General features: G+C 40.2%; 1 long non-coding RNA gene across 1 annotated transcript; it reads right to left on the minus strand.

Moving 5' to 3' along the window:
- Positions 1-620: 620 nt before the first annotated feature.
- LOC148217121 (uncharacterized) lies at positions 621-19,786 on the minus strand. The gene is made up of 4 exons (XR_015797992.1): positions 19,683-19,786; positions 8,525-8,598; positions 1,727-1,804; positions 621-804 (listed from the first exon to the last, which is right to left on the minus strand). It is a non-coding gene; the product is annotated as an uncharacterized LOC148217121 (long non-coding RNA).
- Between the last annotated feature and the right edge of the window lie 251 nt (positions 19,787-20,037).

The following is a 20,037-nucleotide window of genomic DNA, read 5'->3' on the forward strand; positions in this document are numbered from 1 at the left end:
GTAATTTAACTTTATATCCATTATACCTCACTGGCTTTGGTGGAGGGATAAAAAGAATTCTTTTTTCTGACAACTGGTTTTGTTATAAGGAACATTCAATCATCATACAACTCTCAGTGTGTAGCTTAAAAAGATTTAGTCTGGTTGTGGCCTTACTTCTTCATTGATATTCCTGGAAACTGATACAGTATGGGAGGGGTAATAGCCACCCAGATGCTGTTGAATTTCAGCATCCAGAGACCTATCAACATGGTCTATGGTAAAAAATATAAAAGAAATATATATATTTTTTCATGTTTATATAAACATGGTCTATGGTGAGGGTGACTGGGAGCTGTAATTCAGCAATATTTTGAAAGATCCTCCTCCTGAAGTACAGTAAGAAACCACAAATCATTTCTACAAAAGCAATCCAGGAAGTAGCTTGAACTCATTGCAGCAAGCATAAAAGACTGCGTTAGACATTTACTTGTCAAGCCAAATTCATCCTGAAGAATAAAACTGAAAACCTGTGTACTGTCCTTTCTGGAATTGGCCGGGGAATCATTCTCACATTCCCCTGGATGACATATATCACAGCCATCTATACCACCAGTAGGTCAGTTTTCTCCAACCTGGTTCTCCAGGTGTGCTGAGATTATCATTCCTAGATTGTTCATCCAATGGGCAGATGATGGTCCCCATCCATCTGAGAGCACCAGGAGCTGGGGAAGAGCAGCCCTGTAGTTCTATCTTTTCTTTCCTCTCCTTTTTCACCGGAGTCCTTGCAGATAGAATTCTATTGGCAGAGGAGGAACTGGGTGCCTTGGAAAGGAATAATGAGCTACTGTAAGAAAAACCCACAGTAAATTCAGTATGCACATACATTTCAATTTAAGTTTTTTAAAGCAAGCCACACATTCTAGGTGGGGCAAAAGCTGCTTTAGATAAACTAATGCACCCTCTGATTCCCCACTCTAGAGTCACAAAAAGTTGTATGATGTCAGAGTATTCTGAATTATTGCTCTCAAATGCACAACAATATATGCAGAAATATATTAGTGTTTTTTCCACTGAAATGTACCTACTGCTGTTCTTGCAGCAATAGTAGCAAAACCACCTATTTTCCCAAAGCCAACAAATTTTACAAGAAGTTGGTTTTTATCATGATGGGAATAACAGTGGTCCTATGAGATATGTAATTCTATCATTATTTTGAAAAGACTCAACAACAGTGTTGCCAGCTGCAACTTAAATTTTCTTTTAGCTTAATTCCAGATGTACCTTAAATAACAAGAAATACATTGAGTGGGGGGAATTATTCTTTTTTTTTTTTCCTCCAAGGAATATTCTTATTCAAGATTGGATTTCCATACTGCTGCTTTTTGTGCAAGGGAGAGACAACTGCAATTGTTTAGATCAGATATACAAAATCTGTGGCCCTCCAGATGTTGTGTTCCACAACTCTGGTCATTCTGGCTGAGGCTGTGAGTAGTTCAGCAACAACTGGAGGGCCATGGGTCTCCCTGGGCCTGGATTAGACAGTAACTCACTTTGACAGGAGTTGCTGCTAACTGACTTCATACTCTCTTTGTACTTCCTTTGGAAATCTGTAGCAACTTCAACATATTAATGCTTTTTTTTTTTCTAAACAAAGAGCACTGCTGGTGCTGTCCTCTCTTCCAGTTTGCTGCTTCCCCTCCAATATAGTACTGGGAATTATGGTAGGAACCATTTAGATTCTTACATTATTCCAAAATAGAGGATTGAAAAGTCCATCATGAGACTCTTATTGGTCATTGTGTGCTCCGGATTAATCTTCCAACTGGATAGAAATAAGAAAATACAAAGGATGATTGTAATCTTGGTAAGAAATGGCGTATTTCTAAATGAAATTCTTAGTTTGAGCTACTTAGAGTACCAACGGAGCCATCATCCTCTAACCAACCAACTTTTGATATGAGATCATCAACCCTTTCCAGCTGTTTAACAGAGGTAATCTGCTTTAATTAATCTATGAGGAAATGTTAAATATGCAGACTATAATGACCCAGTTGGAGACTAACCAAGTAGTTGGTACCAGCCCCTTGTGCTTGTAATGAATGATGTGGGACTTTTCATATCACCGAGCGATAAAAGTGATGATCTCAGTTTTACAGCTCATTAGAAAAGCAACGCATCCAGACATCTATTAGCGCCTGAAATGGGCTATACTTCTTCAAAGCCACCAAACCTTTTGCCTCTATTGAAGAAGTCACAAAAGAAAATTCTTTGGTATTTACATAAGTCAGTATGATTGCAGGAGTCATCAAGTTACACAAATGTGCTGTGTGCAGATGATGAACATTATTAGAACCATTATTACAACCATCATCCAAGCTGAGTACTATGTCTAATTATGAGCCCTTTGACAGTAAATTTCAAGGAAGACAAATAGCTTCTTAGAGAGCAGAATGGATGAATCAATATACCAATTATAAAGTAAGGCCACACAAGTCATGATCCATCAAAATCAGCCCAATCAACCAGTCACACATTGTTATGCAGTGGGAAGAAGAAAGAGAGAGGAATGGCTATAGTATGTGAATGGAGCAGAATATGAACCGGCTTCAGTGGGCATGTGAATTGGCTCCAGAATGTGGAGTCTCTGTGACACCTTTTAGGCATCAAGCCTCACTTCCTTCTAAGAACCACAGTATTCAGCAAGTTTCCCACAGGCCTGGCCGGCAGAAGGTCTGAGGCTCAACCTCCACTATCTCCAGATACGGCTAGGAAAGGCATTATTTATTTGAGATTCAGAACAGCCACTTTCAATGAACGAAGCCAATTACGAGAAGACATCTTTTAAAATGTAGTATTTCCAACAAAATATACCATTTTGTTTCCTTTTTGTATGGAATAAAGTGGGATACCTTGCTATGAGATATTCCACTGTTTGAAATCAGCTCATCATGTCTTCTTATTTTTCTACTTCATCATGAAAACAACGGAAAGTTCTTGTTGACAATAAACACCTAGCTCTTATTCATTACACTACATTTTCAGAGTGCCTACTGACAACCCATATGCCCAAGCATCTGTTTTGTGGAATTTCTGGGCAGGACCACTGCTGACCTGTAAGGTGCCTTTGTACAAAAGGTTTTTTGCCACCTGACCGTCAAGTCATGTCACGTGGCAGCTGCGGCTTCCCAGTGCTTCGTTCTCCTTTTTCTTCTACAGCACATGCGCAGATTCACAGAGTAGTAACTGGACAGGCGTCTTCCCCCAAGGTGGTGCCCTGCAATGTGGCACTGGGCTACTATCGTTCCCATTGTTTGGCACCCCTGCCCCCCCCGTATCATGGCATCTTTGTGCAGTGCACAACTTGCACACCTGCTTGTGGTGGCCCTGTCTCGGGGCACATTTGGGGACATGGCTTAAGGGGTGGAGAAAGAGAGGCTACTGAAACTTATTTAGCAGAAAAGATCAGATTCATAAGACCTTCGGAATCTCACAGAGAAAGGAAAAAAACAGGACTGAACAAAAACTCAGAGGCTTCCCCGGATATGGGGAACATAAATACTAAAATGTTAACTGCATGTCAGAGAAGTGGAACAGACCCAAAAAAACCAGAAAGGTACAAAAGTGAGAAGGATTGATACAATCTGGGCTCATGGAAACTGAAGTGGGTTCAGAAAATTAAGACTTTAAAATGAAAATGTGCAGTTCATTGGATCCCAGTAGATCCCAGTCATGGCCTTTGGTAACCACACTTGTTTTTCTCTGCCCTCATCTGGCAGCAGGAATTTTGCAACAGAGACTATAAGAAAGAAAAGGCTTTCTTTTTCTTTCTGGAATCTGATATTTCTATTTGTACAATAGGACTTTCTGCTCCTCTCCTATGCCCTGCTCTGCAGGGTTGTGTGAGGGGCCTTGGGGGAGGTGGAATTAATTTCCCCTGGTTCCACTGAGAGAAGAAGTTAAATCTGTTGACAAGACTCAGCCTAATCTTTTCTAGTATTTCATAATTGTAGATGCATCCATTTTCTCCAAAGTTCAGAGATCATGGTGATGACATTTAAAGAAGCAATCGACCCTAGCTGCAATGATGTTTCATTTATTCTGTGTATGGGAGCTATGATCAATGGAGAACAAATCAAACCATAGTTCTCACTCGAGGCACAAATGATCAGGCTCAAATTATCCTACTTCGGACACATTATGTGAAGACCCAACTCTTTGGAAAAGGCTGTGATGTTGGGAAAGGTGGAGGGAAAGAGAAGATGAGGACGACCAGCAGTGGATAGACTCAGTTATAACGGTGATGGGTGCAATGTTGGAAGACCTGAAAGACCAGATCATCATGGAGAAAATCTATCTATGTGGTTGCTAGAAGTCGAAAACGACTTAATGGCCCATAATCAGTCAATGGAAGCTCTTTCATCTTCAAACAAAACAAAATGTCATATGGGACAGACATTTATAATTTATCTGCAGCTATTGCTGTGAATGTTGTTTTCAGCTTTTCTGTTTATATTTCAAAGAGTCCAGCAATAGTCTTTCCTAAACCCATCCTCTTTCTGCTTTGTCCAGCCAGGAAGAAGAATTATACTCAGATTTCTAATTTCAGTCACAGACCTTTTCAGGGTGTGCAAGAGCCAGCGGCAGCAGTATCAAATTGTGGCAAGCAACTGCAGTGGGTGGGCCCAGCATCCATGGGAAAAAAGGGGTGGGGCATCCTAGCTGCACTTTCTGGGAAGGATCGTCATTATGCTGCTGCCCCCGCCCCCGATCGGTGCAAAAAGGAGAGGGGGAACTGACCTGCAAGGTAGCCACCAATACAGAGGTGCTGCCAGCCATAAGACACCCAAAGTTGCAATCCAGTGAAATCCCAGTTGTAGGTTTTATACAATGAACCCTGACTTAAGAGGCTGACGTTGTGACTTTGAAACCATGTTTCAAGCACAGTTAGCATCAGGCTTCTCTGACAACACTGAAGGCAGCTGCTAGCATAAGTTCAAAAATGCAAATCTCCAATAAGCAGTAAAAAAAATCCAAATGAAGCTGTTACAAAAGAATTCCAGCAACGGCAGTGTATCGAGGGCACATTCTATTTCCAATAAAATCCAGATGCAAATGTGTGCGCCTTTTTCTGCTGCCCATGTGGGTGAAACAGTCCTTAAAGCTTTCCTCTGTGGGGCAGGGGGAATGAGTTTTCCACCTCTGCTTTGCTGTAGGAACAGACGAATCTGGTTTCAGGCTGTTTGCTTTGGATGTTGTCAGAACTAACTCTCACCCTTAGCTTTGATGGCTGTCAGCCAATGGATTATAATTAATCCAATGAGTCGTTTGAGTTTCACTGTGGCAGAGGAGGAAATATATACTACCCCTTCTTTAGGATGTACTCTTTTTCTGAAGCTGTAATATGGTGCTCTTTAGCAAAGAAAGCTATACCAAGATTGTCAGTTTCTACTAGTATAATATTGAATTTGTTTGCTATCTTTAGTTCAGCTCAGTCGGGTGTCCTCCAGTTGTGTGTTATTCCTTTTTCATTATTAATCATATTTATATGCTACCTTTTCTCTTGAAGGAGCCCAGGATGGTGCCACACTCAAGAAAAATATAGCAACTCTATAATTTTAAAACAATCAATTAAAAACACTTAAAATAAGTCCAATACATCTCAAGGATACCAGGCTGTTTTAGTTCTACAGTCTGGAAGGGCAGACTGAGCTGAAGATAAGGTGGTTCAGCTAACAGTGTCTAATCTACAGCATTTTTTTTTTTGAACTTTAAACTAATCATTGTCTGCTTATAAGGAGAACCTTTCTAAGTCAGAACAGCTGGCAAGGAAATTTGAGAGCAATTATCTTTTCTAAGTAATATTCAATGGAAAAATAATGTTATTAAACATTTAATGACATAGATACATTTCGATTTAAGCTCACTTCTGGAATTCATTCTTAATAAGCTCTTTGCCCCTGCAGGAAATGGAATAAATATCAGCCCCAAAAACTTCAAGGAGATATGTGTGTCCCTTTTTGTAGTGTTGCCATTGTAAAATTATTAGACTTAAACCTGGTGCATTTAATTCTCCCAGAAGGGACTACTTTGCTTGAAAAGGTTAGGCAACTACAACAGCAAGACAAGAGTAGTATTTTCTGTGTTAATTGAGATTCTTCTGGCAGAGAAAACATGGAATCAAGAGTTTCACTCCATTTTCCCCATCTTTTTCTTTCCATGATGTCAAGCCTTCTGATCTGCCTGTCATCTTACACATCACCAGGGTGAGCATGAATAATACACTATGAAAATCCAAGGTACCACACAGTATCTCTTTTGTGCACGTGACCTCACATGTTCAAGTGCTCAGCAAGAATAGGCTAAGGACTGCTTTAAAAGTCTTAATTCAATTTCAGAGCATTTGATGTGAAGTCTTAGAGAACAATAAGGATTAAAAAAAAGAGGAATAGACCATAAAACTGTAATTGATAAACTGTTTGATTTCAGATTCATAGAGGCTCTGCAGATGCTTTTTCAAAATCAGCAGGGAATTTGGGCTGCATATCAACAACACAGACTTCAACCCTGCAGCATTTCTAGACTTTTTTTCTGAATAAGTCTTCACACTACCTGTAGGCTATCATAAATGCTGGAAGACTTGATTATTCCTGTTCTTGGATGGAGCAAATGGCCTTACTTTTACCTAGGCATGCCCCAATAAATAAATAAATGGTCACAATGGCATTCTTATCCAGCATATCCTCAGACATGGAAGCAGCCTCACTATGTATTTCCATGGATTTATAGTTGTAAAAGCTGTCAACTAATTAATATATTTCCATATTCTTAGTTTGCTATATACACATTTCCCTATTAGTAAGTATCATTGAACTCGGGGGGAGGGCAGGGTGTTTTCTGAGCAGACACAAACAGGATTGCAATGTTAACCTTCCTTTGGAACTAATTGAGTGCTTAATTAATTAAGTACACAAATGATGTATACTCTTCCTTGTGTGATTTTTTAAAAAACACATAATTTAATAATTAAAATTAAATCATTTATTCATTGCCCTGTCTCAATATAGAGATGCAACTTCCTGATATTGCAGAAAACATATAGTTTATTTAAAGTGTTCATTTGCTATTAAAGGAAAATTTGTTCTTAATATATTTAGTAATATACAAGAAGCATCTTAGCCTCAAAAAATATATACAATCAAGTTTTGCTCTTGCACTGCTCTGAGATTCAGTTCTTAGCCCCCAGAGATCAATCCATCACAGCTGATTCATCTCCCAATTACAGCAACTGAAGCCTGCAGCTCTAATATTAACGAAACAAATGCATTTTTAAAAGGCTGCCTGCAACTCTGTAACATGGCAACCTTCTGTCTACTAGGCAACACCTTCAACAGGAAACGTTTATTGAGCTCAGCAATTCTACACTTTTTTGCGGGGGGGGGACATGCCACACTTCATCTGATGTACTCTGTTCTGGGAAAGCTTGCAATAGTGGGAAGCTTGTAATCAGAAAAAAAAATCTACATCAGTCGGTTGGCTACCAGTTTTTATTGCAATCAAAGTTCATGAGCCATGTCTTCTACGGCAACTCAGCCAATGAGACTTGCTCCTGAGACAACAATACTGGGGTCATAGATGTACTGTTATTAAAAAATATTGCCTTTCAGTTCAATGGTGGCTAGGTGAACAGCCAAGGGTAATGTGCTGAGACCTGGAGTCAGCTACATCCATTGCTTAGCTAGCGTCTTTCCCTTGACTCATCTACCTTGCTTATACTAATCTATGGACAAGTTAGGAAAGAGGCCGTTTCCTACCATCCATTCTTAATTCTGCTTTTGAAACCATTCTCTGCCATCCAGAGCTCAGGTCTCTTGAATAACGACATGCTCTGCTATTGTTCCCCAACACTGCCTTGGTTTGGATGTTAGTTGAAAATATGGGGTATCTGATTATCATCAACATTAAGTTACTGCTCAGTTTTAAATTAATGATTAGAAACCCCCAAATGCCAGGTTATCCACTGTTCACTATAATTTATCTTCCTTCCTCCTCCCCCTTCTTTCTTTCTTCACCATTCTGAATACATCAGTTCTGCTGTTTTGTGATCTGTTCTGAAACATGAAGTATGCTCCTCCTTTGTGCTTAAGCCTCCAAGTACAACTTCAATTTGCAAAATCATAATTTACCTCCTCTTCTTCTTAAGAATCCAATGGTAATCAACTATCAATCCAGTGCTGAAGTATTGCACATTAACTAATATTTTTATTTTGATAAACATCTATGCTTCAAAAGATCTTGAAAACTCAAACCCATTTTTTGTTTTAGATGGGCAAATTTACACTAATAGTCGAGGTCTAGTGAATAATCTCTATAAAAGATACCAGTATCTCCACATCAAGCATCATATATACAAATCCCTGTATGTGAAACTGAATCAGGACATCTAGTAACAGAAGGAATGAGGCAAGTGTGTATAAAATCCCTGGCAGCCACTGTTTATCTTGAATCCATCATACTATTCACTGCACAGGGATATCCAGGCTACCTGAGATGCTCTCAGCATAGTGTTGAGGAAAGCACAGTATTCAAGTTCACTGGAGGATTCAGCCGCTGGAAGTTCTGCATGAGAAGAAAAAAATACAAATAATAATTAATGGGTAAAAGATGATTATGGTTGAAACTCTCGACCACCTACTGCCCTGGAAAAAAATTCCTTTTTTACAAGCATAATGTTATGGGGTGGAGTGGGGAGACTTTTAAAAATCATTAAAATATGGTTCACAAAGCAGTTATCTTTCTATTTTTTAGAGCTTTAAATTTTGAGATACACTTCTGCTCAAATGATGTACCAAAATGCATATAAAACTGGTTGTCACCTTTAAAGCCCTTCATGGCTTGGGACCGGGTTGCCTTAGAGACTGTCTTTTCCCAGTTGTTTCTACCCATCCAATCTGGGCTGGCAGGATGGGCACACTCCGGGTCCTGTCAGCCAAGGAATGTCGGCTGGTGGGGACCAGGAGACATGCCTTTTCTGGTGTGGCATCTGCTGTCTGGAACATCCTCCCTCCTTTGATTAGGATGGCCCCAACCCTTTTGGCTTTTTGGAAGGCCTTGAAGACCTGGCTTTATGCCTGGGCCTGGGACCCCAAGTGTGTGAAGGACCCTGTTTCATGGTTGTCCTGACACCAACATTTTTAAAGATCTCTTGGCTGTATTTATATTTAATTTTCTGTATTGTCTTACTTGTTTGATAGTTTTTATTATTGTTAGCTGCCCAGAGTCACTGGTCTGAGATGGGCGGCTATATAAATTGAATGAATGAATGAATGAATGAATGAATGAATGAATGAATGAATGAATACATACATACATACATACATACATACATACATACATACACTCATTTAGGTTAAAACATCAGAAAGGAATATTTTAAGATCAAATGCATTCCTTGCTGTAAAATGTAATGCCAAAATGCATATTTTAAGAAGTCTTTGGGTCTTTTAGATGTTGCATGCAGTTTTAAACATGGAATGTAACTATAGAGTTATTTTTTTTAAAAAATGAGAAAGTCTGAAAATCAACGGACCTGCTTTCATTGCTGTCAAGACAGTTGATGCTGTATTTCAAAGAGAGAGAGAAAGACTGACGTATCCTTCAGTCCCTCATTTTGAAGGGGCCATCAGGAGAACATTAAATACACTGCCTCATTCTCTCTATCTCACATAGAGTCACTGTGAAGCAGTTATTAACAGTTCACAGTAAAGAAAGTCTTGGTGATATTTATTAAGGCTGGAAAATAAGTGCTGGAGTGTTATTTATAACTTCACAATATCTGATGGAAATTCTCAAATGCTGTACTGCACAGAGACACATTATGTACACAAACAGGGCAGATATTAATCTATCGAGATGAAACATATGTATTATACATATCTTAGCCTAAGCCTCCTCCATCCAGCATCGTCCATATTCATTAGTCTGCAACTCTCAGTTGTCACAGCTGCCTTTTGTCTTTGCTGACAAGGTATTGTGAGATTGTAGTTCAGCAAATATGGAAACTGCCAGTTGGGGAAAACTGCTCTAGAGAAACATTTAAAAAAAACATTCTAGGAGTGCATTTGATCTTTTCATTCACTTTATCAGATTATAAACATCAGAATCAGTCTGAAATATTAGTGTTTGTTATCACTAGAGGATCACTAAAGGCCCAGCATGAACTCAATCTTTTAGAAGGATTGCAACCCCTTCCAAAAGAAATTGAAGGCCACTCACCTGGACAGATAAGCTATTCACTAATTGTATGTTCCTCTTGCCTGGATGTATGGATCTTCAGTTAATTAGACCTCATACAGTCCATTATACAGCCAGGCTTTGATTAAGTGTTTCTATCACCTCACTTAGATCTGATTAAAAGACATCATACTGATAACATTTCACTCTAAACCTTTGAATGAATTTACCCAGTTTATAATTGTAGTGGTCAGCAATAAGGAGATAAAAAGATATTTGTGAGATTCCACAAAATAAATGGCCTGAGGTCCAGCAGATACCTCCAAGCACCGTATTTGGGTTATGGCCATCCAAGTATGAGCAGAACCTTCACAAAACTGTTCCATAGACAAAAATCAGAAGGGTCCAGAAGTGGTACTGAAAGCCAATAAGAGGTCCATGCAAATCAACAGGAACAAATTTTGATTTTCTCTGTCTGGTGAAGAGCATCTTACAGAATGACCAAACAGTTCCAGGGCAGATCCACACTTTCTGGTTGGCCCATCACTGGTACAGACCACCCACTACTTCCTGAGTGCAGGAACAGATCAAGTTGTCCTGTTCCCATGCCCAGCCCATTGCAAATGCACCCCATACCCGTGTTTTTCAGCTTGATTCAAAATCACTATTTTCTGCCCTGAGCTGTGTGAATCCCTTCAGAATGGATGGTCTCCAGCAATTTGTTCCATTCTAGTAGTACCCCAGCTCCAACTACCTGCAGTTCATGGAGCAGCTAGTCACTGTCCTGTGAAGCCATTTTATCTTGGGCTGTCAAGTGGCTATCCTCTCTGCTTGTTGGGATGATCATGCAGTTGATCTAACAGTGGCCAATTAAGTGAATGAACTACCCTCAATTGTAGAAGCCCATGTTCCATTCACCCCTTATATCTACCAGTGGGGAGTCTTTTGGTTTCTGCCCAGGCTGGATGAAGCAGCCTCCCCTTGCTTTCCCACCCCCTGCCCACGGTACTGCAAAACTTCTTTCCCTTTCCCTTTATTTTTAAAGGGTTTTTTAATCCTTAAATTGTAAGCTAGGAACCTAAATTATCATTTTTTCCTTGCTGTAAATTTTCTGTGGAGCTATAGATGAACATCGGAATGAAAGAACAATAGTTCCCCTGTTGCTTTGTTTATGGTAACATCAGAACAAGAATAATATCATATGGGGAAAAAAGAAAAAAAAAAGATCTGCTTTAGTGTCAAATGAAATATTGTGGGAAAGGGGTGTGAAGGCATCCATGTGTGCAAACATCTGGGAAAGAAAAGGAAAGGCACAGAGACTAGTGAGGAGTCTAGAAGAAAAGGACAAGCACTGCTAGACCAGTTCATACATGTACCAGTCAGCAAGGTTTGCCTTCCCTATACAGATTGGAATGGCAAGAAGCAGCAGATGAATGACCAGTAAGGTCTTGCAGTGGCCCTAATCCAGACTGAGCACCAGCCCAGCCCTGTTGCCAACCCACTACACTTAGGACTGCCATTGGTTTAAGAAACAGCAGGAGCAGCATGGGAGATATTTAGCTTAGACCGCAATGTGGATTTGCCCTCAGTGCCCAAACTGGCCTCAATCTTGACTGAAATGGATCTAGAAAAAAACATTATGTTCAAGAATAGTTGGATCTGATTTGCCACCACTCACTTGAGCACCACACCCAGGAATGGGATGCCTGTCATATGCCTATAATTATTCAGATATTCTGAATCCAAAGATTCCTCCCCCCGCCCTCCTTATGAGAAGAGTGGTATCATTATAGTATATTTTAATGTGGGTTCTCATACAAATGAATTTAATGTACAATTCCTGGACCCAACAACTAGGTAAAAGCAAGGAAAGGCAACAAATAGGGAATTAGCTGGATTCTACTAAGCCCCATGTTCACCTCATCAAACCTTAAAACGGGAAAATAGTCAAACAGATCGGACCAGAGAGTTCCTGGACACCTCATCATATGTTATGGTAAGCTACCAAGGGTTCTGTATGTATGTGTGACTTCCGAAAAGTAATAAAAATAATCTTATTGAATTGATCTCATTTTTATTATTTTTATAGCTTTTCACATTACTGGACACCCCAGAGAATATTTTTTCAAAAGAGTTGGTTGGCAACCTTATTATGTTGGAGGTGTAAAATGAGTGAGTGGCCAAGAGACTAGAGAGGTGCTGATTATTAAATCTCAGATCTATTTTATAGAATATGTAGTGGCATTCTTTTGTAGCTCTAGTGGATTTGTACTGTATGGTCCTTTAGGCCCAATTTCTTAAGCTCTTAAACATTAAAGCTGGAGCTTTGAATTCAGCTCCGAAGAGGACCACAATTTGGTGCAATTGGTTAACTTCCATTATCCTATGTTCATAAACTCTGTCCTGGCTAGCAGTCTAGGGGCTGTTATGACTGCTCAGATTACAGTTTCAGAACCTCTTCAGAGGCAACCTCATACCCATCCATTCTAGAGGCTATTGGAGCAGGGATCCATAAGCTCTGGTAATGATCCAACCAGTAAAGTAGTTTAATATGCCTAAAGGCTCCTTGTAGTTACAAAAGAGAATGTACCACGCAAAGGGGGATGAACCCCATTCAGCCAGGCCAATAAATCATTCATTATTAATAAGTTTATCCTAGACTGAACCTTAGTTTATTAATCTTCTTCTAGTCCATTACTCTGCATAGATGCCAGTTTAACATTTTCTCTCTCGCTTGAATTAAATAAAAGGAAAAATACAACTGAATGTCATCTTTATCCTGATGCCACTTCAGTCCTCCAAACGGAATGATCTCAATGTTTTTGTCTCATTGAGCAAAAAGCATAGAGAACAAAATGGAATCCTATGAGAACCAATAGTATGAATGCCTAGAAGATGAGCAATGGTTCTCTGTCCCAGTTGCTGGAACTCATCCTTCAGTAGAGGTGCCTCCTCTTCCAAAGCCAAACAACATAGACCTAGAGCAATCAAAAGGTCATATTTCCTCAGTCTCCTCCTGGCAATTTAAAGATGTCAAGAGAGGGATTGTGAAATAAAAGTCTTTTCTGCTGTTGATCTCAGTATATTTAGTCAAGACATAATAACTCCAAGGGTGCTGTTTTCTCAGTTTCTGACATGTTATTATCACAGACAAATTAGTGTTTGAAATGAAAGGCATGCCAGCTTCATAACTCTCGCCCAACCCACCTAAGTCCTCCAATTACCACCCTTCTATTTTCAGATCTCTGATGGAGAGACTGCCCTCCTTTGGCCTACTTAAAGAATTCCTGCTGGCAAGAGGAATGGAAAAAAGGAACAGATCCCTCCCCCTCCCCACTGTACTCTCTAAACTGCATTTTTACAGATGCCTCCATTTCTAATCACAAACTCATCTTGAGTGCTGCCAGCCAGGACAGTTGCTAAAAGGAGAAACAAATGGATGGGGTTCCAAGATTTGTGGAAGCATTCACTTGCTTATTTTGAATATTTATACCCTGCCTGCTATCTACAGATCTTAGTCACTACCCATTAAATACAGGAGATGAAAGAAATGAAGGGATTTCTAAGAAGGCCACCCCTTGACCCAACCCCACTGTCCAATATGGATGGATCTGGAGGCAGGTAGAGTTGAAAAACAGAATATGAAAGAGAGTTGGGGTGGTGGAGAGAGAACTGAATGCTCTGTTTGGAATGAATTAATGGTCAGCATCCTGAAGCAGAACAACTATTCTGATACAAAGAAAGAAGTTCCACTTGTATTGCTGCTGCTAAACCAACTTTTAGATTGGTGTTTCTCAACCTTGGCAACGTGACGATGTGTGGAATTCTGGGAGTTGAAGTCCACACATCGTCACGTTGCCAAGGCTGAAAAACACTGCTTTAGATGGTCATGGACTAGGTGACCAATGTTAGATGATAAACATGATTGCTTCTCTCTTCATATATTTGAAAATACTCTGGGGAAAACACTTGCCCAAATGACTCGTGCAGCCCAGAATCTCATCCGGGCATATACTGCAGTCCGTAGGATCTGCTCTAGGCACCCTGGACACTGCAGTGTCATGCAAGAGATCTAGTGGAAACTTAGCCAGTGGAGCTTTAAAGGAGGAGCTTTCCAAGAGGAGGACCTGAAATGCTTCCTTTTGCTGCATACATGAGGCGAGCCGATCCACTGGAATAGTTCCCCAAAAGAAACCTTCAGTCAGAAGCTACTTTTGTCTGATGCAGCTCTAGCATAATGTTACAGCGTGAGAAGCTGTTCATCCCATGTTTGAAGCAAGCATAGGTGCCCATAGGCTGAGAGACCAGTTCATCTCATCCCCCAAATCCTTGCTTCGAGCAAGTCCTTCATCTGTTCTGCTCCTTCCCACATCAGAGAGAGTTGGGGTGGCTGAGAGAGAAAAGAGAGCACAAGAGATGGAAAGGAGGTAGTACACAGAAGGAAAAGGAGTGGTACCTTTAGCATGCCTCAAAAGACTTTTCTTAGCAGAAAAAAAAAAACCAATCTTCACCCTGGTCTAATGAGAGTTGGTAACTTAGTAGGAGGGGAAAGTCTTCTGTTATGGGATCACACCCACATATATAGATCCCCTGTCACGCTTGGAAAGGCAAAAAGCATAGCATAATCCTGTGACTATGTGCATAAAGGTGAAGGGCTGCTCCCAAAATGTGACTCATAGATGAAGGCCAGTTCAGAGAACCCTCTCTCTCTGTGATGATGGGACGGTTGGGTGGGTTACAGGAAGTGCAAGAAGGGGCTTGCCTCCTTTGCTTGCAGGCGCCAATCAACACATTTCTGGATCAGATTCCTTTTGTGAGTGTTTTCACAGACTTGCAAAGAGGAGTCTCATGCATCACTACCTCAGTTTCAGCTACGCAGAAGAGGCTTTGCCCAGGCCCCAGAGAGCTGGTAGTGGGAACCCAAGCTAATTGCAGGCCCTCGCCACTGCTTTCTTTCAACATACACGCACACACACACACACAGTGGGTGATAGTGTTCAATAGAGCAGTGATGATCTGACTTCGTCAGGCACAAAAAAAAGGCTCACCAAAAATAACAAGTGAAAAGGGAATAAAAGCCACCATTGGGGCTCTAACTAAAAGCCTGCGTGGGCTATAGATTGTGAATAAAAAATAAACCAACACACCCAAATGAAATCTCAGAACTCTGCTGAGCTGCTTCTGGCACACTCCTGAACTGAATTCTGGGAGGCAAGATATATATTCAGGCTTTTTATTTCCTGCTCGGTTCTGAAAACAAGTTAGCTAATCCTCGGGAGGCTGCCTTGGCAGTCTTCCTTGATACAATAGCTCATCATTCACAAGCACAAGAGCAAAGGCGCTCAGAAAAAAAAGTGTCACACAGTGTCCCAGATCTGTCTAATTAGGAGACGGGATCTAGGTACCAGCAGCAGAGGCTGAACAGCATTCCTTCCTGTGCCTTCAGCAAACAAACAAATACATAGAAACCTTGGAGGACTGAGCAAAGGCCCTTGCTTCCCAGGTTAGTCTAGGCAACCGTCTCAGATGTTGAGATACTGAGTTCTGGATAGTAGAAGCACTGGGATCTCAGAAGAAAAAGAAAAAGGTAGTTTCCTTTCAGTTGAGCTGACCTCCTGATTACTTCACTGATATCACCATGCTGTGGGCAACCACAGGGAAATGGTTTGCAGCTGCCTTCTTCTAGAAATTTTTGTTAGTTTATCAGGCTAGCCTACAGCTCTGCTATTTCCCAGTGGGTTCCCATCCAAATATTTAGCTGTTCAAGAGCAACCAAAGCCAGTTAGGTCATAAACATGAGTTCAAGTTTGCTCTCATTCTGAATATGATCAGTCTCCTCCCCCACCCTCTTCTTCTTCCAATTGTATGTTTGTTTATTTATTACTTGCTCTTTTAGTGTGAATATACACTGATATAAATCTTTGATTTTTTTAAAATTGAAAATATGTAGGGAAATACTGCAAACAAATAAATAAAATTGACTTAGGTTGTGAGACCACTACTGCATAATGAGTTGCAAATATTTAAGCATAAGGAGAGCGAGTCTGGTGTAGTGATTAAGGCATCAGCAAGAAACTGGGAGATCAGGAGTTCTAGTTCTGTCTTAAACACAAAACCAGCTGGATGACTTTGGGGCCAGTCACTAAGAAGAAGGCAGGGGCAAATCACTTCCAAATATGCTGCCAGAAAAGCTGCAGAAGTAGAACAACTATGGCAAAAGAAAGCAAAGATAGTACCAATAGTAATAGGTGCCTTGGGTGCAATCCCAAAACATGAAGCACCACTTGAAGACCATCAGCACTGACAAAATCGCCATCAGTCAATTGCAAAAGGGAGCTTCACTTGGAACAGCTTATGTCCTGTGACGATACCTTTAACAACATGAAACCATCAAACAACAACATCTTGGGAAGGACTTAATAGGTGGATAAAAATGCCAAATCCAGTCTAAAGATCTGGCTGACTATGCGACCAACCATAATAATAATCAAACTGCCACAATGAGGCTGTTCCATTGGGTGGGGGTTTCCATGGAAAAATTCTGCACCCTCTCCTCTCACCTCCCGTATGCTGATTCTACCTGGAGGTCATAGTCTAGAAAATATCTATTGACAAGAAAGACCTTCAGTTCATCATGCCATTGTGGAAAGATCTGGTGCTGCTTGGTCTGCAGTCTAGATGCTGATTGTTGATGTACTTCCCCTACTTCTTGATCTTCAAGTTCACACCAACCTGGATAACTCTTCAAACAGAAAATGCTTTCAAACAAAGGAATGTTCTCTGTAAGGCAGGGGACATTGATTGCCCAACTCACTGGACTTGGCCCTTTGCTTCCTTTTTCAACAGGCACATGGTATCGTGTGTATGTGTGTGTGTGTGTGTGTGTGTGTGTATATATATATATATATATACTGTATATATATCCCCATACATCAAGGTCTGTCAATCCAGTTTTAGGGTTGAAAACAGCCCTTTGCCAAATTTCATAGAGCCCTTGATGTAAATTCAAAAGCTCACTGCAAGCAAGTACTTCAGCAATCAAGCAAAGGCAATCTGTCTTTTCCTTGGCTGTCTGCTATGTGAAGAGGAAGAGAGGCTATCAGAAAGAGGCATGGGGATGAAGGAAGAGGGAAAGGAACAAGGCTGCCCCAGTAAAGGAAGTGCTAGAAACTCAGGTCCCCCTCCTGCTCCCACACTTTTAGTCCTGGTTTCCAGGCCAACTACCAGCATGCAACATGCTTTCCAAGCACATTATTCCTACAAGAATGTGGCCTTTGTACAGGGAAGTGTCAACTCCATCACACTTATATTCATCAGGCCTAGCTTGTGCAACTCTACTGCATCCTCTTTTTCTTAGAGAGCATAACTCTCAAAACTGGGCATTTACATATATAGAGAGTCTGAGCATTACAGGTTACATGAGCTGTGGGAGCTGCAGACAGATCCTTCAATGCCTCATAGTTTGGCTGAAAAGTCCTGTGAAGCAATGCAAAAATGTTATATTAATGTTTGATCTTTGAAGCTCCACTTAATACTGCAGTCATCAACAGCTGAAAGTGCATCTCTGATTCAGCCCCTGTGCCACAAAAATGAAAGCCCCACTGACTTTTGATGGGCATTTTTCATCAAGGTACTTCAAAGATTTCAGCTGTGACATAGGAGGATGAGTAGCAAAGCAATAAAACAAGTTTCCAAACCCCACTTTTGAAAGAAAAACCAAGTGCCCAAATGATTAAACCAGCCTTTTGAATCAGAATAACTTTACACCATTTTTCAATATTTTGACATATGACTGTTGCAGATCATTTCCAAAAATCACCTCCAAGCCTGAATGGGAATCAATCAATTTTTTAATGGAACACGTGTAGCTCAAGTTTCTTTCTCTTGCACTTGCCTAAAATAGAGCCTTGGGAAGGTTAGACATGATTTGACTAGAAGGTCTTGTCTTTCTCTTTGCCTCTTTTCAATGGAAGGTAACCAGCAATAGGAGCTCAGATATGCACTCAGTTACATTAATCATGGAAGAAACCCACGTTGGGAGATATATTACTGTGGATCAGGTTGAACGTCTCAGTTTTCACTGTGTATACATTTGCATTTTAGTCCTGATGTATTTCCTTTATCTCACCATTACAAAAGTGGCTAACAATAATATAATCAAATACATAAAAATAACAAATAAAATACATGGCGCATAATTAAGGAATGGTTTAAAACAATGCAATCAGATAACCAGCTAACACATTCATCGGATTGCAAAGTAAAATTAAAGCTATGTATAATCATGATAATTGTAGAAATTAGAGTAATTAACCATCTCCTCTGCGATGGTGGTGATGCAATCTGTAGGGTCTTTCGATGTGAACACTTTTCAGCTACTGACTCTATAAAGCAACTTGTACCCTGTTACCATGATTTAAGAGCATATTTAGTGAAGTGTTCTTTGTGTGTGATACAGGATTAGAAGAGATCTTAGCGTAAATGATTTTTCTTTAAAAGGAGGGTACAATAAAGTAAATAACCTATTTCTTTCTCTAGAGAACTCCCTGGGTATTACCAAAAGCATCGGCATAAATAAACAGGTAATAGGTGAAAGGAATGCCCTCTTTAAAAGTTTACATTAACAGGAGAATATATAAAAGATATCCAGATGTTAAGCAGTTTTTATGATAACGTAGTGCTGATTAATGAGGAAGCTAGTGTGTATTTCCCTAGGGTGGCTGACAAAGTGAATTATAAGTGGGAAAGAAGGAGAGACAGGTACTAAGTCTTAGTTTAATAACACCAAAGTAGTAACATTCGGTTTTGAAAGATCTCATTTCAGATACTGCATTACACATTTCTTACCCCCTTTGGAAATTGGTATAATGGCTAAATGTGAACTGAAGCTTAAAAAATAGTTCTGTGTTCTGGATCCAGTATGTTGTTATTATAGTGAATCTGAGATGCTACTCTGTGGAGCATTTTAGGTATTTTCTGTTTTCTTTGAGACAGAGACCAGGCTGCCTTCTTATTTTATACACAGTAGGTAATCTTAAGCAGGTAGTAGGCCAATTTTCTTTGCGGTCTTTAAACCGTGTGATTACAAAATCATTTATGCTTCTCTATCTCCTTTGCAAAAAAAGTTAAATGTCAGTCATGTAATTTGAAAAGGAAACAAGGCTCATTCTATAGACACCCAGATGGAACTCCTTTGACTTTTATGAGGGGTGGGGGGTTGCAGATCAGCTTCATATTTTGGTGGTAGGCAGATCTGGAATTTAGGAACAGTTCACATAGGATGCCTCTTGACTCTCTTTTATGATTTCAGAGTCATAATATTTCAGGAATCCAAATAGTTTTCAGAGGTGATATCAGGCCTTACATCCAATGTAATTTCACTTGAAAGAGCGAATTTATATTACTGCAGTAGCACAGTCTGAGTCTGAGGATGTCATCATGTTGTCCCTGTTCTGTCCATTGTGACCTACCTGGTTTAGCAGGGCTGCTTCAGATGCTCCCAAGGGACAGGATCCAGTGGTATTGCCTGATGTTTTACAGCAGTTCTGTGGGTCATATCTGGCCCATTGAGTTTGATTTGTTCAAATGCATTTCCTATTAATAGAGCACAGAACAAAAGCTATTGGCTGCTTTTGTCTCAGATAATCCCAATCTGGTGTATGTATAGATATTTGTTGAGAATTAGAAATAAGCTTTTATGTGCACATTCAGTGTTGCAGAGGTGACTTCAACAGACTCAGAGCCCATCTCTTTCATCAATAAGATTCTGTTAATGTAACCTTACAATAAAGACAGAGTTAGTATTCATGGTGGTGCTTCTTGCCC

This window comes from Python bivittatus, unplaced genomic scaffold (assembly GCF_059951505.1).
Source record: "Python bivittatus isolate LINGU-HERP-01145 unplaced genomic scaffold, Pbiv_v1 ctg000020_np1212, whole genome shotgun sequence".
NCBI lineage: Eukaryota > Metazoa > Chordata > Lepidosauria > Squamata > Pythonidae > Python > Python bivittatus.